This window comes from Heterocephalus glaber, unplaced genomic scaffold, assembly GCF_053883595.1.
Source record: "Heterocephalus glaber isolate CG9 unplaced genomic scaffold, H.glaber_assembly_v1.0 deba00000809, whole genome shotgun sequence".
In the NCBI taxonomy this organism is placed as follows: domain Eukaryota; kingdom Metazoa; phylum Chordata; class Mammalia; order Rodentia; family Bathyergidae; genus Heterocephalus; species Heterocephalus glaber.
In genome coordinates, this window is record NW_028258163.1 from 12231044 (window position 1) to 12255629 (window position 24586).

A 24586-nucleotide genomic window follows, 5' to 3' on the forward strand; every position below is an offset into this window, starting at 1 on the left:
TCCCAAAATAAGTTGGAGATTTTATTCTAAACATTTTAGAGTTTTGAGTCTTACTCTTAGATATATGATCCTCTTTTTTTCCTTTTTTTTTGGCGTATGGTGTGATGTAGGGTTATAAAATCTTACAGTTTTTCCAGTTCATTTGTTGAACTGAATTGACTCCACTGAATTGCCTTTAAAACATTGCTAGTGATTAGTTGACAATATATGTGTGGTTCTGACTCTGTACTTCTGTTCCATAGTTCTGTTTTTTACATCTTAATGTCAATATAAAACTCTTAATTACAGTAGCTTTGTAATAAATATATAGTCTGATTTAATGGAATAAATGTTGGAGTTAGTCTGCCAATTATGTTCTTATTTTTAAGATTGTTTTGAGTACACTCTATCTTTGAAATTTCATATAAATTTTGAAATCATCCTGTCAATTTCTTCAAAAATAATTTGTTAAGATTATTATTGGGATTGCATTGAATCTGTAAATCAATTTCAGGATAACTGACATTTTAACAACATTGAATCTTCTCATTCATGAATATGAAGTATTTCTTTCTCTTTGTACATAGGTTGTCATCCATTTCTCTTACTTTTTTTTCACTATACACGTATTAGACATGTTTTACCCCTATTTCATATCTAATGATTTTATTATAAAATTAAATTGTTCTTTTAAGTTTAAATTTTGATTGCTTGTTGCTAGAATATTTTATCAGGAAAATAAGTCCACCATGTCCCTAAGCTAGATGGGGTTTGAGTGGAGGAAGGCCCAAAGCTACTCCTTCCAGAGGCGTGTTGTCAGGCTCCACTCGGGAGAGGCAACATCTGTCAGCAGGGAACTGGAGCCCTGTGCCCCCTCCCCAACTAAGCTCCGAGGCAACACGAGGGCGGGGTCAGAGGGCTGATTGGCAAGGCTGAAATGCTAACGTTACACACCCGCGTTTAAGATCCTAAAACTTTATATTAGTACAGTATAGGCACCTGCTCTGTGTGTGAGAGCAGAATGAAAACATCCCCGATTATTTTAGGAACAGAGTGTGAAAGCTTGAGAGGGATTCGCCTCCTCAGCTGGTCACAGCTTCATACATACGCGCGCCCCATCTGTTTCAGCGGGGAAACGGAGGGCTGGGGGGTTCTTGGGGCATCTTTGGAAGGTTGGTTAGATTCCAGCTCCACGAAGGCCCTCGAATGTTTGCAAATGCCCTAAGACATGTTCCTCTGGAGCCAGTTTTGTGGCCTTAGTTAGTATCCAATCTGGTTTATCTTTCTAAGAAATTTGTGGCAAGAATGAGATTAAGTGAGCAAGAGTAAAACATAGTCTACACCTGCGAAAGTCCCACAGCCTAGTATGTGATACAGGTTTCACTCGCTCTTTACTCAATACTCATTCGTTCGTTCACTCAGTAAGACCAGCCTTCCCCTTTAAGCCCAGCGTGGAGAGTTGCAGAGTCCATGAGGAGAGTCAGCTTTTGTGAGAGGACCATTTGTTTCCCCAACGTTTCCTCTGTATGCTCTTAGGACACGTTCTAGAAAATAGCTGAAAAGTTTTTTTGTTGTTGTTTTGTTTTTTGTTTTCTTTTTAAAGGCAATTACCATCAGAAAGAGGAGGTATAATGCTATTCTCACTGTGGTAGCGTGGCCAAGAGGTCTAAGGCGCTGAATTAAGGCTCCAGTCTCTTTGGGGATGTGGGTTTGAATCCTACCGTTGCCAGTTCTGATCTTTGCCCCCAAAGAGCCACGGTAAGAGGGGGAATGAGTGGTGGTGAGAGGAGAGCTGGAGGGATGTCACTTGGGGGATGTCTCGCCAATTGGTAATGTTCTTATTAGATTTCAAAGATGAAGTTCGCCAATATGGTATAGGAATTTCAATCTGTATGGGTCGAGGAGAAACATTTTCCATTCGTGATGACAAAGAAGCAGCTTTCCATGCAGCAGGAGGATTGATGTGAGGACTAGGGAGTCTCACGAAGTGGTGTTTGTTTGCTTTACGTCTTTTTCTTATAAATGGACAACCTGTGATTGAACAAGAGCCAACTCCTTTGGCAAGGGCACCGGACGTAGACCCTGTGGTCTCTGATGTCGCCGGCATACACCCAGGACTTTAGAATGGGCTCCTAGGATTCCTATTTGCTCTGAGATGGTTCTGCCTCCCCACATCTAAGACCCATTCAAGTTTCTCCCCTTTCCTCCCCATCTTTTCCTACTGGGAAGCGAAGAGGCAGAGAGCATCTGGGCAAGACTGTCAGGAGACGATTGGACAGGAGCAAGCTCGTGCAGTAGGGACATGTCTGGACTCCAGAAGACTTGGGTCAAAGATCCCTAAATAGGGCTCCTATAGCTCAGTGGTAGACCACTGCCATCAAAAAAGCAGCCCTTGACTGCCTCTGCTCCTAGGTGTTAGGTCCATAACCCGAGCTTCTCTTACAAATTTTCACCTTGTAAGCTCTAAGTAAAGTATGCTACATTTGTCCTTAGCCAAAAGGCAGAGAAGCAGTGAGTAAAGTATGCTTACTTCCAGGTCTGTGCGTGTGGTTTGGAGGTCCTGGGGAATGGATGGTAGAATTTGGTGTCTCTCTTGACCCTGGTTGAATCTAAGTTTTGTCCCTTTTCGCATTGTATCTTTGGAAAGGTGGGGAAGGAAGAAAGCTTCTATCTACAGGAAAGGATCCTCATTTAATTGCTAGAACGGAAGTGGCTGTCCTGTTATAAACAGCAGCAAGAATAGTTGCAAATTCTTTCTTGACACCTTGGTTTGGAGATTTGCGGATGGCAGCCCTCTGTCACTTAGGCTTACTCAGGTAGCAAGCTCCCAATCTTTATTTAAAAGCAGCATTCAGTGCCTACAATCACCTATATGAATTAGGCTGGAGAAAAACAAAGTGGTACTTACCTGATTTGAAATTAAATTCATGACCGTAATCTTGACTGTGTCTGGATAACAATCTACTATTTTTCTTACTCTCTTTATGGTACCACTCTTAAGGACTACTCTTTCATCGCCTTTCTTGTGTCCTGAAAACTGCCACCATCCTCTCATGCACTCCTACTTTCAGCTTTCCATTTCACTGAGAAAAGAGTCTGTCACAGGCCTGCTCTACAAGGCCTTCATCTACTTGTATCTGAATGCTCTTATCCCTCCTGTTATTATGATTGACCTGTCTGAGAACCTAGCAAAGGCCAGCCTCAGTCTGTGTACTAAATGCCATTTCTACTGCTCACCCAACTACTAAATGCCTCATTTCTCTTTTGTTGAATCATTCCCAACAGCCTCTCAAATGAAAATTGTGACCTCTGGGAGCAAAAAGGGAAACAACTGATATCTGAGGTCACTCAGAAGTTTTGCACAGCTTTTTCTGGGTCTCCAAGTAACAAGTGTAAAGACCTGAAGTTTTGATGCATGGGAGCAAAGCAGAGGTTTCTTTTCTCTCCTTGCTCCCCACCCTCCATTCAGTGCTCTTGGAAATGATAGCAAGATCTGCAAGCCATCAATAAATCAGTGAGTGTCTTATTTGTGCAGAACTGAGCTTGGTTTTAGGAAGGAAGACCCTGTCCTCCAAAAGACCTCCTTAAGAAAGCCAAGAACTTCTTTTCACAAGAAAATACTGGCGCCAGGGATGTAGCTCAGTGGTACAGCACCGGCCTGGCAAGCATGAGGTCCTGAGTTTGATTCCTGGTACCCCCTCTCAAAATACAGTGATGCTCAATATACCATCCTTCATCTATTCAACAAGATCCAAAAAGAGTAATTTTGAGTGTTCTTTCTTGGTAAGTACTGTGACTCAGGGTAAAGGGCCCAAGATGCAGGATTTAGGTGTCAGTCTCTAGGAGACATAAGTTTGAGTTTCACCATTGCCAATGGCTCTGCATCATTTTAGGTAAATCATTCATTTGTTCATCACAAAATCTTGCCTTTTAAATTTCCTATGTATTAAAAAGTGGCATAAACATTGTGATGAAAAGCAGGTATGTGACTCATAATGGAAGAGCTCACAATCTAGCTGGGTACATACACTAGGAATCACCCACTGGAAAGATGTATTCTTTTTCTATGATGTGTATGTATGTATATAACTGATATTTCATATATATATATATATTTAAACGCAGCATTCAATGCCTGAAGTCACCTAGATGATAGATATATTCCTTGTGTGCGTGTGCGGGCTACTGGGGACTGAATCCAGGGCCTTGTGCATGCTAGGCAATGTTCTATCACTGAGCTACATCTCCATCCTAATACATTCCTTTTTGATAATTTACATGGAAGAGAGATTCATGCTCTGTCATGCAATTTCTCAAATATTATGGTCTCTAAAAACCATTTTTGATTAAAAAGAAGTAGGGCTTTCTTCTTAGGAGAGTGACTATTTTCTGGCTTGGGGCGAGAAGCATATAGGAAGAGCCTGGCAAGAAAACAAGAATGTCTGCAAACTTTCCACATGATGCAGTGACTACTGGGTCAGGTCAGATTACTAGATCATGTCCTTAGTTCACGGGAGTCAATATCAAGAAGTTTTTACTGGCTAAAAACAAAACAAACTGATCACTAAAAGAAATGCTTACTATAGTTGGTTGAAACCCATGAAATTATTAATATGTAGTAACTTTTTCCCCTTTTTTGCACTGTTGGGGATCAAACTCACATGCTCATGTGTGTTAGGTGAGCTGCTCTACCACTGAGCTACACTCCCAGCTTTTCTTTTTTTTTTTATTTTACCTTTTGGTTTATTAGAGCTAAGCAGCCTTACTACAACACAGAGTGATTCACAGCACTTCATAATTTGACAAATCAGATAATTTGTTGTTCCAATGTTAGCCCTAGTATTTTTCTAATAACTACCTTGGATTTTCATGCCAGAACATTACATTAACAGGAAGGTAAGAAACAAAATTAACTAAAGAAGGAATTAGTCTTCAAATAATTTGCTAAGTGAATGAATAAATACACTTTTAAATTTATATTGGTAGTTGCTCCCTCCCAGACCTTCCTCTTTGGAGGGAGAATAAAGTAGCTTATGTATCTTTTCGTCTTGATGAAGTCCCCAAAATGATGATCTAGTTCTAACCTACTCACTGTCAAATTCCTTAAGTTTAGAAGCAGAAGTGACCCATGTTTACATCAATAAATAAACACAGGGGATGGGTCATACTTAGCAGACAGGCTCAATACTGATGTTCTGAGATATGACCTGGTCCTCTAGTTACAATGACTTTTTTAAATGTAGAAAGAAAAACAACATGTTGATTACTAAAGGGACTAACTAGGATGATAATTATTTACTCTAAAATTTGGCAATTAATTAAAAAAGAATCACACATTCTCACTACTTGTCACATGGCTGATATTAACTATTTCTATGTACTCTTTTAGAACTCCTCTTAAAGGATAGACATTCAAGTTGGGCATGGTGGGCACTTATAATCTCAGCACTCTGGAGGCTGAGGTAGGAGGATCACTGCAAGTTCTTGGCTAGCATAGGCTATATAGTGAGCTCAAGGCCAGACTAAACTGCACAGGGAGACCTGTCTCAAAACAAACAACCAAAAAGGATATTCAGGATTGACCTCTTACTATTTTAACATTTTTCTTGTATATTCTGCTTCTTTTTTAATGTTCTAAGTACTTTTTGTTTATTTTCAATGTAGTAGTCCACTTACATGTATGTTTGTTAATTGTAAAGGAATTTTTTTAAAAAGAAGACAGTTGAAGAAAAAAATGAAAATAGAGCTTTTGCAATGGGAAGAAAAACAAGACTTGGAAGAAACAAGGAGGGATGGGAGAGTAAGGAGACAAAAAAAAATTAAGATGTGTTATGTACATGTACAAACTCCCCCACAATAAATGTAGTCATTATGTTCTACAAACATGTACCAATAGAAACATTTTAATTTAAAAGTTAGGGCTTTTCTGTTGGAAATGGGATGGCTTCTAATTGAGAAGTTCCCTCAAACACAGGAAGTGTGTTTAGATATGTAAGGAAGCCAAAACCACACCAGGGACTATGAACAGAGAAGGTGAGCTGGTCCTAGCACCCGGAAGGAAGCTCCCCCGACGCCATCCCAAGCTCCTAGGGCAGAGAAGGTGAGCCTGTCCCAGCACCGGAAGGAAGCTCCCCCACAGCCATCCCAAGCTCCTAAGGCAGAGAAGGTGAGCCACACGGGTGCCAGAAAGAAGTACCCCCCACCCCGTGGAAATGAGAAGACACATAAACAAGTCTCAAAAACAGACTTCTGGATCACCTACAGCAACCCCAAAAGGAAATGAGATGGAACAATCTGATACTCAACCACCTGCACTCTCTGAACTGACAACAAAAGAGGATCTGGGAAAAATGAAATCAGAAATAATTACTCAGATAACAGCAAAGATTGTGCTCATGGTGCAAGACATGATTAATAAATCTAGAGAGGACACAGATTAAAAAAATAGAGGATCTGAGGAACATGATGGAATCCCAACATAGGAAACAAATGGAATCCATAAAACAGATGCAAACAGATTTCCACTAGATTAAAAACTCTACCAAAAGTCTGCGCAGCAGAATGAACCAATGTGAGGATAGAATTTCAGATATAGAACATAAGATTGCAATTAATGACCAGGAAAAGAAAAATTGCTTTAAAATTATAAGGGAACATGAGAAATCAATCCAGCAGCTGCTAGATGATGCAAAGAAGAATAACGTAAGACTGATTGGAGTCAATGAAGTAAAAGGAGACAGTGCAGATGACATAAAAAAACTGTTCACAGAAGTGATGGCAGAAAACTTCCCAAGGAGGGGAAAAGAACTTGACATACAGATAAGTGAGGCATAAAGGACTCCAGCTAGCCTTAATCAAAAAAAATCTACACATAGGCATATAATAGTTAGGATTCCAGAAATCCAACAGAAGAACAAAATTCTACAAGCAGTGAGAGAAAAGAAACAAATCACATACAAAGGAAAGCCCATCAGAATCACAGCAGACTTCTCAACACAAACCCTCAAGGCAAGAAGAGCTTGGAGTGATGTATTTCAAGCCCTAAAGGAAAACAGCCTCCAACCCAGATTGATGTACCCTGCAAAACTATCTTTCAAAATTGATGGAGAAATAAGATACTTTCATGATAAAGAGCACCTCAGGAACTTCATGAATGCCAAACCAGCACTCCAAAAAATTTTAGACAATACCCTAGGAAAAGACAATAAAGATCACAACCCCAGGAAACTCAGTAGAATGAATCCATTGGGCGTGACAAATTAAATGCAAAGGGGGAGAACCCAACAAAAAGAAAAAGTCATGACAAGCCTTTTAAAACTTTTAACTTCATATCCCTAATGAGTGTATAATTCAATCTTATTATTGTACTGATTAGTATTTTTCTGATTCTAGAGTTGCACACCTTTCCTTGTGCTATACTGGCTATTTATCATCTTATGTCTACTTTTTAATTGGGTTGTCTATTAATGAGCTCTAAGAATTCTTTATATATTCTGGTCATAGGTTATATGTATTGTAAATATGGTCTGTTTAAGGACTACTTTTCATTTTAATGATGTCATTTAAAGTTCTAAATTCTGATGGAATCTCATTTATCAATTTTTTTCTTTTATACATCATGTCTTTTGTATCCTAGGCAGTTCTTGCCTACCCTGAATTCATAAACATTTTCCCTTATAATTTCTTCTTAAAGTTTTATACTTTCAGGCTTTCATATTTAGGTTCATAGATCCCTTCAAGTTATTTTCATGTATGGAAATAAAGGGTTGAGGTTAATTTTTTATATACAGATACAAGGTGTTCTAGTGCCGTTTGCTGAAAACACTATCTCTTCCTCAGCTCTTGAATTGAGTTTATATTCTATAAAATGCTAATGTTAAATAATCTTTCAAAACTCAGTGGACCATATATGTGTGGTTCTATTTCTAGATTCTATGTTTTAGTCAAATGATCTATATGTCTTTCCTTACACCAACACTCCCTTGATTACTGTAGCTTTAGAAGAAGTCTTAAAATTAGGTACTAAACATCTTCCAACACTGTTTTTGTTTTTAACTTTTCTAGGTCCTTTATACTCCTACATAACTTTTAAATTTCAATATCCAATTCTTCATTTATAGCAAGTATACACAGACCTGAATTTTTATATATACCTTGTGTTTTCTAATCCTGCTAAATTCAAGTACAAGTTCTAGGGGCTCCTAGAGATTTCTTAGTATTTTCTCTGTAGATGATCATTTCATCTACATCTAAAGAATTTGCTTCTAACTTGCCAATCCTATCCTAATTATGTTATTTTATTGCCAGACTATTTTGGTGGGGCCTAGGTTTCAGAGTTTAATGGACAGATAAAGAGTAAGCATATTTGCCCTTGTTCCCCACCTTAAGGAGAAAGCATTGTATCTTCTCCATTCATATAAGGCGTTCTCGCTGGAAGTATGGAGTACATGTCTTTAATCTGTTGAGAAGGTTCTGTTCTACTTCTAGTCTCCTGATAGCTTTTACCATGAACAGCTGTAGAATTTAGTCCAATACTTTTTCTCCAACTAGTGACAGGATCATATGGCTTTTTCCTTTTCTCTGTTAAAATGATGACTTTTGGGGATGGATCTTCCAATGCTGAACCAACACTGCCATCCCTATAACAAAACCACTTTCTACATCCTGCCAGATCTGACTTCGAATAGTTTGTTTTGTTAAACAAATTTCTATCTATGTTCATACTTTTTTCTTCTATTATCTTTACCCAGTTTTAGGATTAGCACAATGTTGATTTCCTAAAATGAGGGGAGAAGTGTTCCTTCTTTTTTCTGCTTTAATTGTTTGGTATAATTTATCAGTTAAAATGTATATGAGCCTGCTGTTGTCATATAGGTAGTTTTTCAAGCTAGGAATATACTTTCTTTAATAGGTGCTATTCAAATTTTATATTTCCTCCAGAGTTAGCTTCATTAATTTGTCTTCCAAGTTACTTCTTAGAAGTTGTCAAATTTATTTCCAAAACAGATTTTTGTAATATGCTTTCTATATCCTTTTAAATTCTGTAAAATCTGTGGTAATGTCTCCCAGATCTTGATATGATAATTTTAAAAATGTATAATTGATATTGTGTAACAGGAAGAAAAGGTCTAAAGGTGCAGGGGAAGTGGGAGGGGTAGGGGAAAGGAAAAAAGGGAAAAGAAAAAACATGAGAAAAGGAAAAAAATGGAAACAAAGTCTTTGCAAATAGGGAAAGGTGGAGGGCGTTAAGGGAGGGCAAGGGGAGGGGGAAAAAATAAGAACCAATATACTCATGTAAATGGTACAAGATCCCAATGATGAATGTAACTGTATTTTATACCAAAAATGTACCAATAAATTTAATGGAAAGAAAAAAGAGAAAAAGAATTTAAACTTTTCCTTATTATATGTAAAGTCTAATTTAAGGTAAACAAATAGTTTTCGTTAGTGAATAAAAGTTCTTTGACGAGAAAACTCACTCAGTAAATATGAAAGAAATATAGAATTGGAAAAAATCACAATTTTACAACCACTAAGAAAATTGATTCAAGAAGTAATCATATTGAGTCAAACATCATTTAATGATAGGTTGAGGGGGGAATCAGTTAAATACATGTGCATCATTGATCAATATTAGAATTTAAAATTGAATCATTATGTATCTCTGAAGATACTTAACACATGAAACACATAGGACTCCTTGTAGAGTGTTTTATTAACAAATCTAGTCAGAGTGTAATTAAGCCTTTATACTTAATGTCTTATTCTCAAAAGGTGAGTAGTAAAAGTTGAATTACAACAAAAGGAAACACTGGGCTGGAGTTGTAGCTCAGTGATAGAAGGCTTGTATAGCACATTCAAGTCCTGGGTTCAAGCTCAGCCTTAAAAAAAAAAGCATCAGATGAATAGAAAATGCACAACGTTCTGCAAAACAACTAAAGTAATGTCCTTAATATTGCATTAGGGAGGAAGAGCAAGGGTGATGTAAAGTAGAAGAGGCATAAAAGACAGCAGTCAAATAAAATGTGTGAACTTTGTATCCTGGTTGGACCAAACTTGTTAAATGCAAGTTTCAGAAAATCAAAGAAGGGCTGATTTTAGCTCAGTGATTCCACTGCCTGCTTTGCAAGTGCAAGGTCCCGAGTTTGATCCCCAGTACAAAAGAAAATCAAAAGATACAAAATAATTAATATTAAATTTGATAATTACAAATTTGTGGTTATGTAATAAATTTTCATATTAGTAAACATTGAAATATAAATGGTGACAATTTACATCTTCATTTGCTTAAATAAATTTCAAAATAAAAGGGAGAAAGGAAAAAATAAAGAAACTAGAAAAACAATGGTTTTTTAATCTGCATAATGGTTATAATGTTTTATATCACTTTGTTTTTATAAGAAAATTGACTAAAAGAACATAAATACATTTCCCTCAGAAGTTTGAAAATATTACTTTTTGGTAGTTATTTATAAAATCTGCTAATAAACATGTTCTTTTGTAGATAAGAATAATTCCTCTCTTTGGAGCTATTTAAGATTTATTCTTCCATTTCTAGGATACTGATATTTATTAGAATATGTAGTTGGGCTCATTTTATATTCAGCGTGGTCATATATGATTGAGCTATTCCATTCTGAAGACCTATTTCCTTAGTTCAGATAATTGTTAACTACTTTTCCCTCATTTTCCCCTGTAGTCTCTTATATTTCCTATTAGATAAAGGCCAGATATTCAGGGTTGAACTCCCATTATTTTAACATGTGTCTTACATATGTCTTTTTTTTTTTTTTTTTTAGTCTGGGAAATTGTTTTCTCATATTCAAGAATAATCTTCAAAATTAATACTTCATATACATATATAGGAATATACATACACTAAGTCAATTTATTAACTTTAATAGTTTTGTTTTTTGCTTTCTGTTTGTTTTTTTTGATACAGGGTCTTACTATGCAGTTTAGGCTGGCTTTGAACTCACTATGTACCCCAGGTTGGCCTTGAACTCCCAGCGATTCTCCTGCTTCTGCCTCCCGAGTGCTGGGATTACAGACATGTACCACCACACCTGGCAATCAATAGTGTTTTGTTTTTTTTTTGTACCAGAGATCGAACTTGGGACCTTGTGCTTGCAAGGCAGGAGCCAGAACCACTGAGCTAAATCCCCAGCCCTAATAGTTTTAATTAGTATTTATTAACAATTTTATATTTACAGAAAAATTGAGCATATACCCATTACCCCACCCCAGTTTCCTCTATTATTAACATCTTGCATTCGTGTTGTGTATTTTGTTACAGTTGTGGAGCCAATATTGATGTATTGTAATAATTAGCTTCTACCCTTTAGTGGCTCACTTTTCTTATCATATATTCTATGTGTTTTAAAAATATATAATGACATATAGCCACTATGTAGTATGATGCAGAATAGTTTTACTGCTTGTAGAATCCCTTGTGTTCCTTATATTCATCCTTCCTCACCTCCCTTTCTTTCTCGTCTGAACCTCTGGCAACTATGAAAATTGGAGTCATGTTTTGTGTTTTTTGTTTGTTTTGCAGTACTGGGGATTGAACCTAAGACCTTCATAGTGAGCTATATCAGGGCCCATTTCTTATTTTTTATTTTGAGATAAAGTCTAGCTAAATTGCCCAGGCTGGGCTGGAACTTGCAGTCCTTTTGCCTCGGCCTCCAAGAGTGCTGAGATCACAGGCCTGTGCCACCAGGCCAGGCTAGTAGCTTTTTTGTTGTTGTTTGTTTTGTTTTGGAGACAGGGTCTCATCACTATGTAGTTCTTCAGGCTGGCTTTGAACTAACTCTGTAGCCCGGGCTGGCCTGAAACTTATGGAAATCCTCTTGCCTCAGCCTTCACAGTGCTGGGATTACAAACATGTGCCACTGTGCCTGGCAACTCGTTAATACCTTTTAACAGGTGCTAATTTTTTAGAGAAATTTTAAGTTCATAGAAAGAATGGACATTATTAATTAAGGCCAATAGCTTACTCAGGATTCATCTTGATGTACATTCTAGGGGGGTTGGCAACAGTATACTAATATGTACTCACCATAATAACATCACAGAAAAGAATCATTTTACTGCCCCTAAAGTTGGTTGTGTACCATATATTCATCCTTTTACTCCTCCTGAAACTTTAGAAATACCTGATATTTTTTGGTTTTAATAGTTTTATCTTTCCAAAAATGTCATTTGGTTGGAATCACTCAGTATATCCTCTTTACAGATTGGCATCTTTTGCTTAGTAGATTTCTCCATGTCTTTTCTGGGCTCAATAGTTCAGAATAACATTCAACTTTCTAAAAGTAGCTCATTTTATTTATCCATTAATGTATGGAAGAACATCACAATTGCTTCCAATTTTTTTGGAAATTATGAATAATACTACTATGAAAATCTGTAGGTTTTTGTGTGGCCATAAGTTTTCAGATCATTTGGGTAGATATTAAAGTATGACTGCTGCATCTTATGGAAAGATCATATTTAGTTTTGTAAGAAAATGCCAAACTGTCTTCCGAACTGGGTGATTTATTTTGCATTCCCACCTGCAATGGACATTCTTGTTGTTCCACATCATTCCCAACATTTTATATTATAACTATTCAGGATTGTGGCCATTGTAACAGCATGGAGAGATATCACTCTGCTGTTTTATTTTGCAAATCCCTGATGACATATAATGGTAAACGTCTTTCCATCAGTAAATTGGTATGGTAAGATGTACCTCAGAGTGTTCTGTTGTTGCTGTTTTGCTTTGCCAAATAGGTATTTGAACCCAGGGCCTCATGAAGCCCAGGTAAATAACCTACTTCTTCATTGAGTTACATCCCAAACCCCAGTTCAGGTATTTTGCAGACTTATAAATGTGGGAAATTATTTGTTTGTTTTTGCAGTAATGAGGATGGAACACACAGCTGAAAACATACACACCATATATGTCATCAGAGCATGTATGCCATCAAAATAATACACATACAAATACACAAGAAAAGCCCAGGAATGCGTAAAAAACAAGAAAAAAAATTTAAGCAAAGTATGATACAATGAGAAACTATATCTGTTCCCCATATTGCACAATCAGAATTGAGGGCAAATCATAGTACGTCCAACATACTCGGGAATACTGAAGAAAGTACTAACCACTGGGAAAAAAGAAACAAAAGATAGACAAATAACAGGCTGCAAAACATAAATATTGCAATAAGAAATCAGGATATGCATAAAAACGATGTACAAAAATAAAAAAGCAATGGGAGAAAATTGAAACACAAGGACATAGTCATTAAAGAGTGTGGTATCAAAGTAAAGAGAGCACCATTGAGGTCAACTGATTAAAAAAAGAGACAAAAATTTTAAGATGAAGTTAAAATTAATTCATAAAAGTTGATTCACGATTTGAAGAAATATATATCTGAGATTAATAGAAATGGAATTGAAAATCACAGGGATAACAAAAGTACTTCACGACAAAAAATTTAAACAAAAAATGCCATATACGTAAAGGTAAGGATAAAAATTTATTAATAACGTGCTACCTCCTATTTCCAAGGTATCTACCCAAAAAAAGTAATTAAGAGTAAAACCCATGAATCCATTAGCCTATGTCCCAATTTCGAATCACCTCAAGACACCAAGATTGGAGTTGCGCAGGGCCTTCGTCCAGCACTCCACAGGGGGAGGCCACGACGGGCAAGACCCAACCATCCTCCTCCCGCGCTTGTGACTGCAACGGCGCCCACGGGCTGGGCTCGGCTCCTCCCACGATGCACAGGCGCACCCTGGCTCGCTCTCGGGGCCAGCCGGCTTCCCGCTGCCACCCCAGGCCCGCAGGACCTCTGGCCTTCCAGGGTTCCGCTTCCCGCCCACCTGGCTCCGGAAAAGCCCACCACCCAGCCTTGTCTTTGTGCTCCCTTTGATAGCTCAGCTGGCAGAGCGGAGGACTGTAGACCCGCCAGACATCTGCGGACATCCTTAGGTCGCTGGTTCGATTCCGGCTCGAAGGACGTGTCTGATATTTTTGCGCACACACCCCTGCCTCCAGGCCGCTTTCCCGCTCTCACCCACCAGGCCCCACTGATCTGCCGGGAGCCCTGGCATCCCCGCCACGAGGCCGCGCTGCACCCACGGACCCGGCCTGCTGCCTCTTCCTGTGCTGCACCTGTGCCCTCACCCACTCTAGAGCCCCGCCCCGAGGCCCACAGCCCCCACCTCAAATCCTTTTATTCGCGCCGAAACTCGCTCTGCACCCACCGCAGGACCTCCAGCTCCTCCATCTTGGTCCACAGGTCGACCTTTTGCCACCTCCGGGCCTCCAGCTCTGGGACCACCACCCCTGGTCTCACCCTGCACAGCCACGCCCATCTGCACCACAGAGCGCCAAGGAGCCCCGCGGGGCCCCAGTTCCTCCCCAACCACCCTGGCCTCCGCCTCTCCCACACTGCACACGAAGCCATTTCTTACTGCCTCTGTCTCTTTCTGCTTCTATTTTCCAGCCAAGATAGCACAGATCTCTGTTTCGGGTTTCTGTCTCTGTCATTCCTCCTGCCTCTCGGTCTGTGTCTCTCCGTCCCCCCCCCCCCCCCCCGTGTCTGTGCCCCTGTGCCTGTATCTCTCTGCCTTTTCTCATTTGTTTTTCCCTGTCCGTATCTGTCGCTGTCTTTTTCTCCCTCTTTTGTGTGCCCGTGTCTAGCTCCTTTTGTTGTGAAGCTTTAGGGTGCTGGGACACAAGGCCTATCCTTGCTTCCTTCCCTGTATCGAGGGTAGAGATGTACAAGCGGCGGCAGGAGTTTCTGCTGCCCTCGGGGCTCGAGACAGGAGTTTGCCTCTCCTGCCCACATCCTCGCCCTCCTGCGCCTCACCTCTCTCCAGCCCTCACACCTTTTCTTGGTGCCACCTTACGGTTAGGGGAACTCCCTGGAAGAGCAAAGCTACCTGAGGGCTGGGTAGGAAAGTGGTGACACCGCCTACTCCCATCACCCTGCCCCCGGGCCAGGGTTAGGCAGGTGGGCAGGGAGCAAATGCAGAGACTTGAGCAAGAGCTCAAGGAACCCCAGACAGTGTGTGTGTGTGTGTGTGTGTGTGTGCGCGCGTGTGTGTGTGCACGCGCGCGCGAGAGTGTGTGCACCCGCGTGTGGTGGGGGAGGGGTCAGAGTGTGGGTGGTAAGGAGAGGAGCCGAGCAAGTGTGGCACACGCAAATTCCTGAGCTCACGCGGGCTGCCTGCCTGGGGGGTGTGAGCAGCTTGCTGGCTTTGGTGCCCAGTGCTGAGTGGACCTCACCAGCAAGACGCTGAGGCCTGCTGAGAGTGGAGGACAAGATCTGGGCTCTCATCGCCCGGGAGGGGCTTCTAGGCCTGGGGGGGGGGGGGGCTTGCGTGTGGGTCTGGGCCGAGGGCCTTCCTTGTCCTCCTGGAGGAGAACCCCAGGCAATGGCTTGCCAAGCAGGTCGGGTGTGATCCGGGAAGCAATGCCCAGAGCCCTGGGCTACTTATGGGAGTGATCAAGATGGAGACTGCAGTCCACCAGGGTGGGCAGAGCCCAGATCTCCGAGGATGGCGGGGAGGGCCTCGAGAGCGGGTGTGTGGAGCCGGGGTAGGGGAGGGCGGGTTCGGGTCTCCCTGCTGTAGGCCGCTGCCTCCCGAGCGTCCCCGGATGGGTGGCGGGCAGAGCCTGCGTTCTCCGGCCGATGGGCGCGGCAGACCGAAGGCGTGGGAAAAGCCTCGCTCGGCGGGCGCCTGAGCAGCCTCGGGCCACGAGGAGCCTCCCAGCCGCCCAGGCCGGTCCTGCCCCTTCCCTTCCCCACACGCCCCCCGCCCCCGGCCCCCCACTGGCCCCTGCCACCGGGCCCCCCCACACCCCGCCCTCACCGCCTCGGGCCCACCGCTTTCGGGCTGCCCAGGGCCGTCGTCCAGCACACGTGGGGACAGGCAGAGGCCGCGACGGGCAAAAGGACACAAGCAGTGGACGTTGATGCCACCCACCCACCCACCCACTGCCCGCCCTGGCGGCCGCAACCGAGCCCACGGGCTGGGCTCGGCTCCGCCCACGATGCACAGGTGCACCCTGGCTCGCTCTCGGGCCAGCCCGCTTCCCGCTGCCACCCCAGGCCCGCAGGACCTCTGGTCTTCCAGGGTTCCCCTTCCCGCCCAACCGAATCCAGAAAAGCTCACCACCCAGACCTATCAGAGTGCCCCCTTCGATAGCTCAGCTGGTAGAGCGGAGGACTGTAGACCTGACAGAGATCTGTGGACATCCTTAGGTCGCTGGTTCGATTCCGGCTCGAAGGACGTGCCTGATATTTTTGTGCACACACCCTTGCCGCAACTGGCTCTGTACCTACCGCAGGCTCTCTGGATCCTCCACTTTGGTCCACAAAGTCACCTTGGGCCACCTCGGGCCCTCCGGCTCTGGCCTCATCCTGCACACACCACGCCCACCTGCACCACAGAGGGTTTTTGACAGCTGTGGGCCTCACCGTACAGTGCCTGATCATTAGACTTTGGGGCTCGCTCTCATCCCTCATGTGCCTCCCCTTTTTACTACTCATTCTTTCCCTGACAGTCCTCCTCTCCACATCCGCGTTTTTAATGTTATATCATTCTGTTGTTGTTGTTGTTTTTACGGTGGTGGATGACACCTTGTTTTTTGTAGTCCTATGTGTCCTTTATATTCCTCTCTGCTTCTTTTTTACCTTTTTCTGCCCTTCCCCTTTTCTCTTGTCTCAACCCATTACTCGTTTTTCTTTTTCCTAGTTCCCTTGTCCTATCTTCGTTTCTCTCTTGAACTTTTTTCCTAGTCTTTTCTGTCCGTTTCATCCCTGCGACACTTTTCAATATGTTTTGCATTGCTTTTGTCATTCTGTGCATTTCGTCTGTTTTCTTATTTTTATATACTTGTTTACTTGTTTTTTAACCATATTTCTTCATTTTTTGTGTTTTTCACAATATTTTCTCCTTTCTCATTTTCCTACTTTCTTTATTCTGTCAGTTTCTTCATTTACTTTTCTGTTTTAATTTTTTAATGTTTTTGTGACTGCCTTTTCTCTCTGTCTTTGTTTTCCTTTGGTAATTTTAGCTTATGTATCTGTACCTGGACATACCTAGTTTTCCTTTGACTTATTTGTCTGCCTTTTGTACAAAAGCTTTCATCAATTGAAATTTTTTTTTGTTTATTGTATTTTTCATAAACAATCTAATTTCCCTTCAAGTATATCAATTTTGTATTGTTTTTTGTATTTTGGGATCACATGTTAAATATGCATTTTACTTTATTTTTGTTTGTATTTTTTTTTGTCTCTAAGTGGGCAGTTTTTTGTATCCTTCCTCTCCATTATGTTTTTTGGCCTGCTTCTCACATGTTTTTCCCTTGGGGTTTCAGGCAGTGATAGCCACTTTATGTCACTAGGCCACACATGGGTTGTAGTTCTTTATTTATTTGTTTGTTTTGCCTTGTATGAATGCCAAGAGAATAGCTTTTGGTGTTATATAGAATTTCAAAATGCAACCCACAAACATTAGGATTTTCTTTCTTTCTTTCTTTCTTTCTTTCTTTCTTTCTTTCTTTCTTTCTTTCTTTCTTTCTTTCCTTCTTTCTTTCTTTTTGAGGCAGATCCTTACTATGTAGTTCAGGCTGGTCCTGAACCCACTATATAGCCTAGCCTGACCTCGAATTCTCAGCTATCCTCCTGCCTCAGCCTCCCTAGTACTGGGATTACAAGCATGTGACACCATGCCCACCTGGATTTTCTTTTATATATCACAAGTTTACAGACTTATTGAACTGGGAAACTCATTCAACTATTATTTGAGATGTTTTTAGGTATACCTAATATATCCTTAGAATGTGATTTCAAATAGGAATTCTTCAAAATATTTTCTATTACATATGGCAGCATGTTTCCTAATGAATTTTTGTTTGTTGACTGTTAAGAATAATACTCCTTGGGCCAGGGATTTAGCTCAGTGGTGCCTTGGCCTGCCTCACAAGTGCAATGTCCTGAGTTCGATCCCTGGTACAAAATAATAATAATACACTTGATCTTAGCCAAAAGGCCAAGAAGCGATGAAAAAAAAAATACTTCTTAACAATGGCATTTTTTAAGTGTTTACAAACCATTTAAAAAATCTGGTTTTTTGTGGGGTTTTTTTGGTACTGGGGATTGAGCTCAGGTCCCTGTGCTTGTGCAGCAGGCGGCAAAATGACTGAGCTAAAACCCTGGCCTAAAAAATCTGCTTTAAATGCCAGAAGAAATAGATTAAAATATGCTCTGCCCTACAATGTGTTATCTTCTTTAGAGACCTAAGATGGAAGCAGGCAGTTACAATACATCTTGTACATATATACAATAAGTGAAATTCCCTGCAAATTTAGATTGGATAGTTATAGTTCATGCTAGGTTGGAGGGCAGAGTAATAAATAAGGAGATTTAGGGAAAGCCTGACCACATCCACATTGACTTATTTGAATTTTGGTACAAGAGTAGGAATAGATCTGTGATTAGGGTAATGGAGTTGACAGACAAAAGTCTGACAATAAAACAGAAGCCTGAAGTGTTTTTTTGTGTGTATATGTTGTATCACTAGAGCACATATATAAGTCTAGCAATACCAAAAAATGAGGATTTGAAAAGCTATTGGTGGAATTTATCCTGTCCTCACACCCCAGATTTTCTAATTGCTGCTTAAGCTAGAAGCAAGGTGCAGATTTCCTAACATCTCTTTTGAGTCCTTATATACAGTAAACCATGATTATTGTATGTTTTCCCAGAATGAGAAGCACAGAGAGGAGCATAAAATGTCCATGTCCTTCTCCACTCACCTTTACTCCATCCCTGTACATACTTTTCATAGCTTCCTGTCTTGGGTCACCTAATACGTGAATTCAGGAGCATTGTTGATGTTAAGACAGAAAGCCTTATGATGACTGAAGACCTTGCCTCCCTTACAGGTTTGGTTGAAAGAAGAATTGGGGAAATCCTCATTCAAGCTCCATAAAAATTGTCTTCTGTCTTTCTCAAACCTCGCCATCTTACCTCTTCACCCATCTAGTGGCTATATATATATAAAAGACACTACTTCTAACTGGGTCTTGATGCTTGAATCAACATTAAGCATCTTCAATTGTTACTATATGTTTACAATTGATTACAAATGAAATGTTTTACATTTCAAAATTGGCTTTAATCAGAAACAAAGGCTTTTAGCTGGAAGTGGTGGTGCATGCCTGTCATCCTGTGCTTGAGAGGCTGAGGCAAGAGGATGAGTTCAAGACCAGCCTAAGCCATGTAGTGTGTTCAACACCAGCCTAGGCCATGTAGTGAGTTCAAGACCAGCCTGAACTACATAATGAGACCCCATCTCAAACCCTACACCTCCCAAAAAGAAACGGGCTTTTGTCACCCTTCTCCATCTATTCACTGAAACTAGTACCAACAATCCTTCCATGAAGGATATGATCCAAGACTTATAAAATCCATAAATAAGAACCATAAGACCTAGCCTCAAATTGCAGCATTTTCCAGTAGTAGGATGTGTCAGAATCTTTTTAAGAGATGTAATCCTTTCAAGTCTACCTTTTGCCTTCTTCTGTACACAGACCGAAGCCTCTTTGGGGCATTTTGAAAAAAAGGCCTTTGTTTAAGTACCAGCACCTGCTCAAATCAGTCATTGAGCACTTTGTAGATAAGCACTCTCTAAAAGTTGAGGTTGGTAGCCATAATATGGTGATTCAGCCTCTTCTGGTCAGAAGTTAGCCTTGTTTTACAAGGGAGAGAATTGTCTGAGAAAGGGCACCTCCCTTGAAGTAACCAGCTTAATTAATTTATTTCCTTCATTCCAATCTCCACTGAGACTCTTTGACTCAGCCAAAATGGACCATTTTTCTTGCACTTATAAATAAAAGGTAACAGCAAAGTTCTTATTAGGCTTTGATCTCTGCACTTCCTATTTTGTCAAATAACTTTTTATTCATTGTTACTCATCTTTTACCAGAATATTTTCATACTTCCTCCCATCTTAATTTGATTTTCCTCTCTTTGTTTCTAGATATTACTTACTTAAATCTGCCCACTTATTACTAGACACTGACATTATCCTTTAACATCTTTGTTAAGAGTAAACTTTTTGGGCCAGCGATTTAGCTCAGGGGTTTTGCGGCTTGCTGCGCAAGCACAAGGACTCAAGTCTGATCCTCGATATGCCCTCCAAAAAAACATTCTTGAGCCCAGGTATTTAGTCCAGTGGCACCGTGCCTCCCTTGAAAGTATAAGGTCCTTGGTACCAAAAACAAACGAAAAAGAGTGAACCTTTTGTAATCTGAGACAATGAATTATTCATTTAGGTATCATCAGCACCTTGAACAGAATAGACATGTAGAATATATTTAATATTTCAACGTCAACTCAGAAAAGATGAGGGCTCAGCATAAACCCTTGTACCCTGGAGTCATAACCAGAGACCTACTTCAATAGAAGACAAAAAAGCTTCTTTTCCTAAGATCAGGACAGGAGGTGGCATATTTCATGCAAGAGTTCAGTATTTTCCATGATGAAGAGCATCAATGAAATGAAGAGGCTTCTGGCAGTTACACAGTAGGATACTCAATCAATCATACCAGCAAGGAGACATGAAAATTGGAGAAATCTATGCAAACATTTGCTAGGTGATACTGGAGAAATCACAGAGATTGAGAAGTTAGTGAAAGTCTGTAAGAAGTACTAATTTGTTGACAGTGATAACACAAATTTAGGGCTGGGGATTTAGCTCAGTGGTTCTGCTGCCTACCTTGCAAGCACAAAGACCTGACTTCAATCCCTGGTACCAAAAAAAAAAAGCATGCAGATAACACAAATTTTCTGAGATTTTCACTAAGACTTTTTCAGGTGTGTAGATAAGGTTGGGAAGAACTGACATATTAACAGTATAGTGTCTCCCTATTCATGAACACAAATTATCTCTCCATTTATTTTGATCTTTGATTTCTTTTATCAGCATTCATAGTTTTTCTTGTGTGTGTGTGTGTGTGTGTGTGTATAAATACATATTTTGTTGGATCTATGTCCAAGTATTTCATTTTTTGGTGGTGATATAAATAGTATTGTTTGAAATTTCAATTGTTCATTATTGTTGCATAGGAAAGCGTTTGCATATTATTCTTATATCCTGCAACCTTGTAATAATCTGCATTAATTACAATAGAGAGTTTTGGGGGTAGTTCCTTCAGATTTTCTACATAAACAATCATATCTATGAAGAAAGAAAGTTTTATTTCTTTTTTTATTTCTTTTTTTTTTACTTTCTTGTCTGGTTGCACTAGTTGGATTCCAGTATGATGTTGAATAGGAACATTGATAAGAGGGAACATCTTTGCCTTGTTACTGATCTTGGGAGGAAAACAGCTGGTTTCTCACCACAATGATGTTAACTGTAGGTTTTTTGTATATGTGCTTTATAACGTTGAGGAAGTTCTCTATTCCTAGTGTTCTAAGAGGTCTTATGATGAATAAGTGTCATGTTTTTTATAATGCTTTCTATCAATTGATATGAGTATGTGATTTTTTTCTATACTATATTTAGGTAATGGATTATCTTCATTTTTGAATGTTGAGTCTGCCTTGCGTATCTGCAATAAATCTCCCTTTGTTGTGATGTGTACATCGATGTATACATTCTTTTCATATATTGTTGGATTTGATTTGTCAGTATGTTTCTGAGGGGTTTTGTATTTATGTTTATGAGAGATATTAGCCTACAACTTCCCTTTCTTGTTGTCTTTGTCTGGTTTTGATATTAGAGTAATGCTAGCCTCATAGAATGAGCTTGGAAGTGTTCCTCTTGCTCCTAATTTCTGTAAGAGATTATAAAATAATAGCACTATTTATTTTTAAATGTTCCATAGAGCTCAACAGTGGATCTATCTGTCCTGCTGCTTTCTGTTTTGGAAGACTACAGGTTGTTGATTTAATTTACTTACTATATAGAGGTCTATTCACAAGATCTATTTCTCCTAGTGTAAGTTTTGCTAGCACATGTTCATCAAGGAGTTGGGCCATTTTGCTTAAGTTATCACATTTATAGTAATGACGCTGTTCATGATATTTTATTACCCTTTTAATTTCCATGGTATCAGTAGTAAGGCTTCTGTTTCATTTATTATATTATCAATTCATATATTTTTATTGTTTAGCTAGCATTTTATAAATATAATATTTGATTTGTTGACTTTTTGCAGTTCTATATGTTTTGCTTCATGTATTTTGAGGTTGTACTGTTATGCATGCAGATTATTAAGGATTGCTATGTCCTCTTGGACAACTGACCCTTTATCCTTCTTCATTTTCCTTACTTTGATGTGTATTTTGTTTAAAATTAGCATAGCTACTCCATCTTTCCTTTGACTGGTATTAGCATGGACTATCTTTCCCACTCCTTTACTTTTGAATGTGTCTGTGTCTTTATATTCAAAATATGTTTCTTTGAGACCAAATATAATTGGGTCTAATTATTTTTATTCACTCTGACAGCCTCTGTCTTTGAAATGACACATTCAGACTACCTCTAATTAAAATAATACTTAAATAATTGGATCATATCTGCATATTTTGTTTCATATTTATTGCCCTTGTTCTTTGATTCTTTTGTCTACTTTTTTGTGGCTTTAATTGAGCATTTGATATGATTACATTATCTTCACATAATTATTATACTTCTTTTAAAATTTTTTAGTTCCCTTTCTGTGCACAATTTATATTGCAAACAATGTAAGTGTATTAGCTTTTTATTACTGTAAAAACAACTCAGATAAATGTTATGGTTTGTATCTCAAATGTACACCCAAAGGCCCTTATGTTCAAAGGCCTGGTCACCAGCCTGTGACACTACTGGAAGTGATGGAACCCTTTGGAAGGGGACCTAATGAAAGAATGTTAGGTCATTGAAGGTGTGGCTTTGAAGGTAATATTGAGACCTGGTGTGTCCCGTCCCCCCCCCCCCCCGGCTTATCCCATTTCTGTCTTATCTCTTTCTGTCTGGTTATGAGGTAAGTATGTCCTCCACTTTGTGGTAGCACTCTGTCTTGTTTTCTTATGCTATTAAAAAATTAAAAAGGAAGAAAGTAAAAGACAGCATTAATTTTATTTTAAAGAATTCACCATACTGAAAAAGATAGGCTTCTGAACTCTTATTTTAATCCAATCTCCTCATTCTGAACTGTGATCCTGTGTTTATGTATGGGTTTCTATATTGTCTCTACTTCTCCTGAATCAGAAGTAAGTTGCTGGGCTGGGGATTTAGCTCAGTGGTTCTGGCGCCTGCCTCGCAAGTGCAAAGTCCCGAGTTCAATCCCTGGTACCCCCCAAAAAACAAAAAACCAAAAAACAGAAGTAAGTTGTTGCTGAGTGGGTTGAATTCCTCTTGGAGTTGGTAGTTCATTATAATTTTACATTTCCTGGGCTCTGGATAGCCCACATGGGATTTGACATTCCCCAGTGACTGGTTGGTTAATTTTGTAGAATTTATTTCCATCTTCAGGGAAATATTTCTGACATTCATTAATTTTAACCAAATAAACCTTGAATTTCTAAAAATTTAGAGTCTTCTTTAGTAGGTGCCTGATTGTCACTACATACTTCTGAGCCTTTTTATTATGAAACATTTCAAATACACTAAAAATAGCTAGAGTAGTATAATGAATCACAGTGTAACCAACATATAGTTCCATGAATTACAAGATTATGGCCAAGCTAGTTTTATCTATACTCCTGGGTTTATTTTGAAGAAAATCTTAGATATATTATTTTGCCATAATTTATATTCATTTATAAAGCAAAAATTAAATTTTTTATATAGGTCTACCATAATAGAGTTTTTACTCGTGTGGAAAACTGAAGCAAAAGAGATATCAAACAATAACAAAATTTAAAAAAGAGACATCATGGGGCTGGGGATTTAGCTCATTGGTTCTGCCACCTGCCTGGAAAGCGCAAGGTCCCAAGTTTGATCCCCAGTACCAAAAAAAAAAAAAAAGAAAAAAAAGAGAGATATCAAACAATAATTACAGCAAAATTATAGTTCAAGAATGTTGCAGTCCATTCATCCAATAGAGTTGTCATGCTAGTAGTCTTCTTAGTTTAAACATTTTCTTTCTGCTCAGGATATACAGAAGGAAAAAGTTCCCCAAGGTATCTTAAAAACAAGAAACAAAGTACAGACAGTGTAAGAAAGTTGCAAGTACACAATCATTTTATAACTTGTATATACATCAAAACACGGGAAGAAGGGAACTAAAATATGGAAATGGTCAGTTAGAGAAGGGGAATGGAATGGATGGGAGCAAGAGAAGACCAGGGCTTCCTTTCTTTCTTTTCTTCAGTGCTGGGAATTGAACCCATGGCCTTACACATGCTAGACAAGTGCTCTGTCACTGAGCTACACTTCCAGCACTGCTAATGTATCTGTTGTTTTATTTTTACCTTTGAGCAATGAATACTTTAAAAATAAGTAAAATCTAAAACATTATATTGTACATCTTAAATTTATACAATAATAAGTAGAGATAAAAAAATCTTTTCTTCTAATATGCTTCACTGTCATGCAAAAACTA

At 39.5% G+C, this 24586-nt stretch overlaps 2 non-coding genes across 2 annotated transcripts; both read left to right on the forward strand.

Moving 5' to 3' along the window:
* The first annotated feature begins 13900 nt into the window (after positions 1–13900).
* On the forward strand, positions 13901–13994 carry Trnay-gua (transfer RNA tyrosine (anticodon GUA)). Its single transcript has 2 exons — positions 13901–13937; positions 13959–13994. It is a non-coding gene; the product is annotated as a tRNA-Tyr (tRNA).
* A 2187-nt stretch (positions 13995–16181) lies between these two features.
* Trnay-gua (transfer RNA tyrosine (anticodon GUA)) lies at positions 16182–16275 on the forward strand. The gene is made up of 2 exons: positions 16182–16218; positions 16240–16275. It is a non-coding gene; the product is annotated as a tRNA-Tyr (tRNA).
* The last annotated feature ends 8311 nt before the right edge of the window (positions 16276–24586 follow it).